Source organism: Tachypleus tridentatus, chromosome 7, assembly GCF_004210375.1.
Source record: "Tachypleus tridentatus isolate NWPU-2018 chromosome 7, ASM421037v1, whole genome shotgun sequence".
Lineage (NCBI taxonomy): Eukaryota > Metazoa > Arthropoda > Merostomata > Xiphosura > Limulidae > Tachypleus > Tachypleus tridentatus.
In genome coordinates, this window is record NC_134831.1 from 175,172,751 (window position 1) to 175,182,460 (window position 9,710).

At 34.3% G+C, this 9,710-nt stretch overlaps 1 long non-coding RNA gene across 1 annotated transcript; it reads left to right on the plus strand.

Annotated features, from left to right (window-relative positions):
* The first annotated feature begins 302 nt into the window (after nt 1–302).
* LOC143258247 (uncharacterized) lies at nt 303–7,949 on the plus strand. Its single transcript, XR_013032226.1, has 3 exons — nt 303–1,290; nt 2,110–2,235; nt 7,095–7,949. It is a non-coding gene; the product is annotated as an uncharacterized LOC143258247 (long non-coding RNA).
* Nucleotides 7,950–9,710: the final 1,761 nt, after the last annotated feature.

Consider the following 9,710-nt stretch of genomic DNA (forward strand, 5'->3'; position numbering starts at 1 on the left):
ATATTATATAAAATTCGAGACATCCGAACATATCGCATTTTGAAAGGTGGTTATTGGTGTGTGGAATCACCTTTATTGACATACATCATATTACACAATGACCTGTACTTTAGTTAACCATATGGAGTTTAGGTTTTGAAGTTTCTTCTTGAAAAATCACTCATAAAGATATATGTACAGGTCTGTCTTAACGAGAAACTTAAGGTCAGTTCTGTGGGCATGACAAGGAATTGCGAAGTTGTAGGTCACTTATAGCGAAGACTCTAAGGCCAGCTTTCTGGACAGAACAGAAAATCGTTAGGTTGCAAGTTCCTTATAGCGAGGATCTTAAAAGTAGCTCTGTGGACAGAACAGAAAATTGTTAGGTTGCAGTTCCCTATAGCGAGGATCTTAAGAGTAGCTCTGTGGACAGAACAGAAAATTGTTAGGTTGCAGGTGCCCTATAGCGAGAATCTTAAGAGTAGCTCTGTGGACAGAACAGAAAATTGTTAGGTTGCAGGTTCCTTATAGCGAGGATCTTAAGAGTAGCTCTGTGGACAGAACAGAAAATTGTTAGGTTGCAGTTCCTTATAGCGAGAATCTTAAGAGTAGCTCTGTGGACAGAACAGAAAATTGTTAGGTTGCAGGTGCCTTATAGCGAGGATCTTAAGGTTATATCAGAAAGGAAAACCGTAAAAAATCTGACTAAGATGTAAACTTAACTAAACTATGCTGAATGTTGAGATATCGCAATGAAATTCCAAGTTTGGCTGAGATTGGAAACAACACAGGACCTCATTTACAAATAAAAATAAATCTGTCTTAACAGAAGTTTAGCTTGTCTTTTTCAAAATTTTAATACAAGTCATGCAACAAAACTTGTTGTTTAACTTAATGCCGCCATATTGGGCATCAAATCGCCTCATTGGACATTCCCTTCTAGCAGTCAACATCAAACTTGTGAACGGATCTGAAATACTTCCTATTTAATTTCTTTATTGTGATAAAACATGTTAAAGTTACCAGGAATAGACTACACAGAACTAACGTCACTAATAGCAGCCCTAAGTATGATAAAACATGTTAACGGTAAATTTATGAGATAAGTGAAATATCTGGAGGTCGCTATATCGAATCGGAAATGCTCGGACTAGTGGATAACAGGAAGACCGAGGATCGAACCGCGTATCTTTCCATCACACCACAACAGAATCCGTATGGCAAAGTTAATAATGTATGCAATGAAAACAATTGTTGTTGAAGCAGAACAGGTTTAGTGTTTTGGTGTTATCGCAAACTGAACGTCATAAGGTAAACAAATTCAGAACACCAGTTTTACCATAACCCACTAACTCCACTTTCATTTTTAACCTGTTCTTAATAAAATATTGGAGTTGTTGTACTTGTAATGTTAGATTTAAGGTTTTAGCACGTGTTTCTTTCATTTTACATACATGTATGTACACGTATTCCTAATGACATACTTATATATTTTTCTTGTTCGATATAACACGCATACTGACCTTCACTATTGCTATAATGGAGTGAAATATATTATAACATACACTCAAACGAAATCCTGAGCAACAAAGTTTTATAAATATTAACGTTAAACCATTTAATTAGTTACATGTTTAAGGTAAGACTAATTACAAAGGGTAGTTTTTCATAGTCCTGACAGTATTATGAGAAACTTATAAAACTGACACATGAAAAAAACACAAAAACATTTAGTAGCAAGTTTGTAATTTGCCGTTTTTCCATGTAAACACATATTAGTTCTATTGCTGTCTCACTTTTAAATTGCTGAACTGACGTCAACATACGTAATTTGGAACTACAGTGTCGTATTTCTTATGAACACGTCAGTTTTATTCCTCACTGTCATCACTATACTCAGAAACCATTCTTTCTTTTGTCCTTCACTGAAGCCCCATAGTGACACAGAAGTATGATTTGGTCTGGTTTGTTTTAAATTTTGGGTGAAACTACACGTCGTCCCCTAATTTAACAGTGTAAAACGATTAGTGAGATTGATCGATACATAATAACATCCCCACTACTTTAATGAATTTATTTAGTTTCTAATTAGAGTACATCCTAAGGTTACTTCTTTGTGTTTTCTTATAGCAAAGCCACCTCGGACAATCTGCTGAGTCCACCAAGGAGAATCGAACCCCTGATTTTAGTGTTGTAAATCCGTAGATTTACTGCTGTACCAGCGGGTGACTTAAGGTTACTCTTAGAATGGTTTCGGTGAGTACTTGAAGATCTTTTCGTATTTTTTCTTTCAAAGAAAAAAATTCACCTTGTGCTTCAAGGTTACATTACCTCCATTAAAGTCATAAAAAGTGCCCATATAACATTTTGTTACACGTGACAAGGCCTAGCACGAGAACAAAACGTGTATGGTATGCCTATTAAATCAATTTGTTTTTCAGCTCCAAATGAACAAAGTCCTGTACAAAATAATGTCTTCGCTATCATGACAGACATAACGACTTCAGTTAGTTTGTTAACTAGAATGTACGTTAATTTAAACTTCTCAGTTTTCTAGATTATTTCGTTCTGATCTCTTCAGACGAAGGTGCTGTATTTAAGTTAAAACATCATAACTTAATCATCTCACGTTCCTACACGTGAAACCTGTTGATGTTAGAATTTCATTTTTTTTATTGTTCACCTAGAGCTGTTAGTGAAGCGGCCTAGTTAAATCTGCTTTTAAGAAAGAAATCACGAATGCCTGTTTTTCACTGATACAGCAAATGTGTCATTTTCTCTGAGATCACTTGCTCTTTTATATATTTTACGTTTAATAATAGAGGTCGCTGTTTAAGTTCTTTTCATTTCAAATAATTCAGAGTTATAACGTTGTTCTAAAAATCATCGTTTTTATTCTTCCACGAAATAACTTGTTTACTCTAAGTAATTACAGTAATTTTCCTTATTTAAGGTACTATTTATATGCTACTAGTCATTGTAAATACGGTTTTATTTACATAAATCTGTTGACTGTGAACGTGAGTTATCGCTTCCTTCTAAAGTCAGGAAATAATAGGCTTAACAGGAATATAATTTTCTTGCCAAACTCAAGTTTTTTTGTTGGTTTTTTTTTCTATTTCTTGAATACTTTTGTGTATCGCTGAGCGTGGAAAAATTCAAATTTAAAATAGTTCACATATGTATTTACTCTAAAGATATTTCACACACCTATTTTCCCGGATGTTATTCTGATGCAGTTAAATAGGCAGGCAACAATTCACCTAAAACTTAATAATGGATAAATGTTTGTTTTGTTTTGTTTTTATTTCGCACAAAGCTACTCGAGGGCTATCTGCGCTATGGATAAATGAAAACTTTATATTCTTGTTCTCTCATTTGTCTTAACTTATCGGATATAAGACTTTATCTGAAATGCTTCGCTTCAGGTCTTGCAAGACAACAATGACCCAAAAATGAATGACCAGATATTAAAATATAATAGGAGTAAAGAAAAACTTTTCAAAAGTAAGTAAATTTAAGGACGGATAATATATATCCTACAAAAACAGTGAAACAAGATAGTAGGTATATCATTTACATTATCCGTACAGAATAACAAACACACAGTGTAGCAGAATGTTAACAGATAAACAGGATAAATTAGACTTAATTGTGATTGGAAGGTTATATTGTTATATGTTACTTCTTGCCTGTACTATTATGTATGGATAATACAAATACCATCCATACCATCTTGTGTGTTATTTTTGTAGGATTGATATTAGCCATCCCTACATTTATTTACTATTTTAGTAGTTTTCTTTACTTGTTTTATTTAATATAATGCTTCAATAAATAAAGTAAGGTTGTATTTATAATCAAGGTCTAATTACAGTGAGGTTCTAACTGTAATATTTATTGGTTATCTATTATTGGCTGGTAATTCCTGTTTCACACTGTACTTAATGTTTTTAAACGAACAGCAAATTTCTTTAAGAAAGCTGACGTCAAGAAGTAATGATAACATCGCTAACACTAGAATTATGATTTCTTAAAATTACTACAAGTTATTAATAATATTTATAAAATCAGATACTCTGTTGGAAACTACGTCACCTCAGTGAGACTGGTTGACATCATTGTTTTGTTTTTTAGTTATTACGTAATAAAAGAGAATTAGAAAAAGACGAAAAAAATTCAAACATTTCACTATAATATTTACAGACATTTCCATAACTTGTGACTCAGTTGTTACACAGATATTGTTATAAAAGGAGACACTGTATAGTGTTGTAAGGTCCTCATGACCTATTGATAAGATTTAAAATATCAAGTAGATGGATAATCCACGCCATCATTACACAGATAGTACTATCGCCTGCCTGATAAAAAATTTAAACCACGAAAACCGACGAAGCACCTTAAACCAAAAGGCCTCACATTTAAGATAGCAGTGGGAAATGGTATCACATAAGTACATGTATAAATAGGTTTCGAGTAAGAAATGTGGTTCAATATCTTTTGTTTGTTCTTCCTTTGTTCGATTCTTTCGTTATTTAGCTGAAGCAGACCTGATACTCTTAAGTAGGACGTTTCTCTAATAAAAAAAAGCTGTTGTAAGATCCGTATTGCCTTTTTCTCTCTCTTTTGACTTAAGTTGACCATTAAACGTGAAATATTTTGTGTCAATCTTTTTCAGCCATTTCTGTTTCATCTGACAAAGAAAAGATGTTAAGTTTAAAAAATAATTTTAAACCAATCGAATTGTACGTCACAATCAATAAACATTCCCATTGGCGTTGATAATTTGAATAACGAGACATAACTTATCATCAGAGTCTCAATGACTTTCGTCATTCGTGTTTAAAGAAATGCAAATGTGATAATTGGAAAACGCCCTCTACAAAGCTCTCCTTGACCGAATAAAAGTGAAATTATACAGTTTGTTTTTACCATTTGACATTCACACACAACGTTTTTACTTTTTTTCCTCATTTGTGTTGAGGGCGCTTATCGTATGATTGTAGTACTATATATGGTGCCGCTAGAAGAACAGATATTGACTTATTAAACCTTTCGCAACGAGCCATCCCATGACGTTCGTTGACTTGCGTTCAAAAGCTTATTGAACTGCTAGTTTATGAAGTTATGTAATTAAGTCTTGAAACAAATTGTAGATTATAATTCAAACTTTAATATTATATATGAGTTCATTTCTTAATTTAAAAGTAAATATTAAAATAACACATCTAAATACAGATATTAGTGAGTCATGTGGTACGTTGGATGCAGCAGTGTTTAAAATTATGTATTTGTTATATTAAAATACAAGGTCTATAGTTTAGTCTAAACTAGGAACTTAAATTACCAATGTTAACAAGCTAGAATATAAAATAAGAACCACATATCTTTCTATTTTGCTGAGATATGGCTTATGCACTGAATCAAACTCTATAGCTCTGTTCACCTCTTTCCATTTTTGAAACAGACTTTTATATGCAGTTACTTCAATAGATGACATATGAATAATCAATCAACAACTCAAAATGTCCCCCTTGTGGTCTTATCAGCTATTTTAACATAATTTATTAACCGCGATTCTTCAACTATCTCATTACCTCTCATGTTATTGCTTACTTGGTCTACGTGACGTCACTGTTTAAAACCATCGCTGATTGAGTGATGTCAATCTAAAATACTGTCCCATTAGCAATTTAGAGATCTTTCACTGGTTTTATATCGTTTTAAGATAATATTCTAGAGCGTCTACTAGAGTATAATTTTATCAATGAATGTAATTGTTAAACATATAAAACACAAATATCTGTGTGTCTGTCTGTTTGTCTGTTATCTAACTACTCCTAGGTCGCTGGGCCAATCTCACTCAAGTTTTGTGGGGTGACAGTGTGAAACAAGGGGCATACTATAGGGGAGTTACCATCCCTTTCCACCCCTTTATTGCTGTTATTCAACATTTATTATCTTTCATATAAATCAGCGTTAACTATATTCATCTACGGCGCCACGTCGTTACACAAAAATATATATTAAAATTTCTATAACACAACATATACAAACAACACACAAACTTCTTATATGTCTCAAAGTATACTAGCGCTCTCTATAGGGGAAGATATCTGTTACGTCCTACAAACTTGTTTGTGTACTTAAATCACCAGATGCATGACCTAACTTTAATCTAAAAGTAATCTACCACCTACCCTCCTAATTCTCACTGTTTATGTAGCACATCGAAGTTTCATAAAAATATTTCACTTGAAGCCACATTCCTCGAAGAAATATGTTACGTCCTATAAACTTGTTTGTGTACTTAAATCACCAGATGTACGATAATGTAACTACACCTGTTGTAATATTGATACTATAACAATTATTAGTAACCGTCGTTACAAACAGTTATTTAGACGTACTTCAACTTTCTTCAGTTATTTTATTTTTTGTTCTTTTTTAAACAATTTCACACTGTAGAACAGGTTTTACGCTTGTTAGGCTTAGCTTACTGACCAATGGGAAGGCCGACTTGCCAACATCTGGCCGTGTAATCAAAACCCGTCGCCAAATATGCTTGCCCTTTCGACCATGCAGGTTTTATGATATGACGTTTAATAGCAATATTATTTAATAAAAGAGTATTCCAAGAGTTGACGGTGAGTAATTTTGACTAGCTGGCTTTCCTCTAGTCTATCACTTTAAAATTAGGAAGGGCTAAAGCAAACAGCTTTACGCAAAATTAAAACAAACCAACACGAGTATACTTGCAGAACGTGTCCGAGAACGTGATCAGAACAGAGTTAACAAACACTTTAAACAACCTATACAGTCACTCAAACGTTTTAGAATAACAGTCCTTGTTTACCAAAAACCAGAAGAAGCGTTCAATACATCAAATATTGTCCTGACAAACTCAAACTACAGGGCAGGGAGGAAAGTATTTCGTCCTTTTTTCACTTAATGTGGTTTTTTCGTTTCATAATTTTATTTGAATCGTTTCAGTAAATATTGTTTAATTACTTACATTTAATAATTTCTTAACTCTATTCGTTTGTCTTCATATTTACAAGCAGATGCTCACTTTAAAACAATTCAACGATATTTCTTTTCTCTAAAAATAGTCGACTACCAACTGGCACGGAGCTGAGCCTTGAATACAGGACCATAGTCCATGTATGGAACAGGCACAGCGGTGATAGTGCCAGAGCAGATAGATTTTGCTGCGACGTCGGCGAGCTCGTTCCCACAAATATCAACATGGCCCAGTATGCAGAAAAACTGGACAGAAGCAGATGTTAAAGATAATTGGGCCAGTTGGTTTTGAATATCGAAGACAACAGGATGTGAATCCAGGACCAGTACAGAACTAAACGTGTCAGTATAAATAGTACAGTTTGAATACTGCTTAGTTTCTATGTGATCCTGATGGATGCCGCTGTTCCTTGTAAATTTATTGAGTGCAAGAAAAGACCACTACCGAAGTGAGCGCTTTTGGAAATTGTCATTTTTACAAGGGACATGTTTAATTAATATCAATATATTATAAGTTCTACAATAAAATTATACATGCATGTACCACCGAGATGAAATGTATATATGTATGACTTAAACAACAAGAAATGTATAGTGAAACATGTGTTTTTTTCATGACTGGTTTGGTTTGTTTTGTTTTGAATTTCGCGCAAAGCTACGTGAAGGCTATCTGTGCTAGCCGTCCCTAATTTTGCAGTGTAAGACTTGGAGGGAAGCCATCTAGTAACCCACCGCCAACTCTTGGGCTACTCTTTTACCTATGAATAGTGGGATTGACCATTACATTATAACGTCCCCATGGCTGAAAGGGCGAGCATATTTAGCGTGACGGGGATTCAGACCCGCAACCCTCAGATTAGGGTTGAGTGCCTTAATCACCTGATCATGCCAAACCCTTTATTCCTGATCTTATCTTCGAAACATTTCTTCCAATTAACTGAAAGTAGAAGTCTCGTTGTCTTTCTGAGATTCTCTCACAAGAGGAAAGTTTGTTCTTAAATTTTTCTCTGATGCCGTTAAAACGTACGAAGAGCAAAGGATCGAAGTTCATATCGATAGAAAATTTTTGAAATTGCAATACCCAAAATTTTCGTTTTGGATTAATTTTTCTAAAATTAATCATTCAGTACTCCTCAATGGCTCAGCGGTATGTTTGCGGACTTACTACGCTAAAATCCGGGTTTTGTGTAGCTTTGTGCTTAGTTCAAAACAACAATAATCATTCAGTAGATGCAGAGTTTAATAGAAATATTTCTATTGAATAAATTTAATTTCATATTTATTTAGTTTTACGCACTAGAGGTCATCAAAAGCACATATTTTGTCGCAGGGTTAGTCCTATTCACCTGATGAGAAATATACTATCGAAATGTAGAATAATGAAATATTAAAACACTTTATTATTTGATTTTTTGTACAATAGAGTTTGTTTGGTTCGGAAATATGTTTTTTCGTTTGTTTTAGATTTTAAAAAAAAACATATTGGGCAATCTACTGTCTCTACCGAGAGGAATCAAATGCCAGGTTTTGAAGTCGTAAATCCGTAGACTTACCACTATCTTACAAGGGTACAGGAAATATGAGAAAGTCTACACAGGAACTATTTGCGCGGGGAAGAGTAGAAGCACGGGTGTTAACATTATGAATTTACCACCGTCTACCAAAAGATTTGTGAAATAAAAGTTTAAAAGTATAATGCAGCAATCTCTAAAGATAATTCTCAATTAGCCTTATACTGAAATCGAGATCCAAGCTTAGATTATTTCCATGGATTCATTCGTAGGGACTGTATCAAAACAAAAGTCAATACGATAATAAAATCAAACATTTTATTTCCGTCGTTATGGATCAAACATGATCCATCTTCAGCGGTTTTCTGTGCAAAGAGTTAAATTATAAGTTTAACGTAAAACGATAAAATGTACATATAGTGTATGATAACATTCAGTATATACATCGTAACAGATTTACTGCTATACATTTATTTTAATATTTATGTTTGTTTCGGTTTGATGTATTGTTGTATGTGTATTGCGCAAGTCCCGCCTGTTCTCTAAATTTGTCGAAGATTATCGACAGCAAGAATGGACAATATGTGGTTCATGAAAATATTAGCGTGTCTTCGAATATTGTTGAACGTTCGAAATTCTCGCGTGATTGATAGCTGAAAGGCCTTCATACAATATTTTTGGTTAGTTACATTCAGTATATTATAACCCTCGGAAACAATAATTGTAATTAACGTTTATTAATCGTAAAACTACAGACAGTTGAGCAGGAACGTTTATAGATTTTGAACCGGCCTGGCATGGCCCAGCGCGTTACGGCGTGCGTTTCGTAACCTGAGGGTCGCGGATTCGCGCCCGAGTTGCAAACATGCTCGCTCCCTCCACCCGTGGGGGCGTGATGATGTTACGGTCAATCCCACTATTCGTTGGTAAAAGAGTAGCCCAAGAGTTGGCAGTGGGTGGTGATTACTAGCTGCCTTCCCTCTAGTCTTACACTGCTAAATTAGGGATTCCCCTCGGTGAACTCAGCAGATACCCTAATGTGGCTTTGCTGTAATAAAACATACACACCCGTAAAATGTAAGCTTGTAAACCACGTTAGGTCAAACAAGAATAGAGATAGGTAGCATTCCAGTCGAGTGAGTGTTTCTCTATATCAACATAAAAAATAACTTGAGCATCGTGGACGTAAACCGG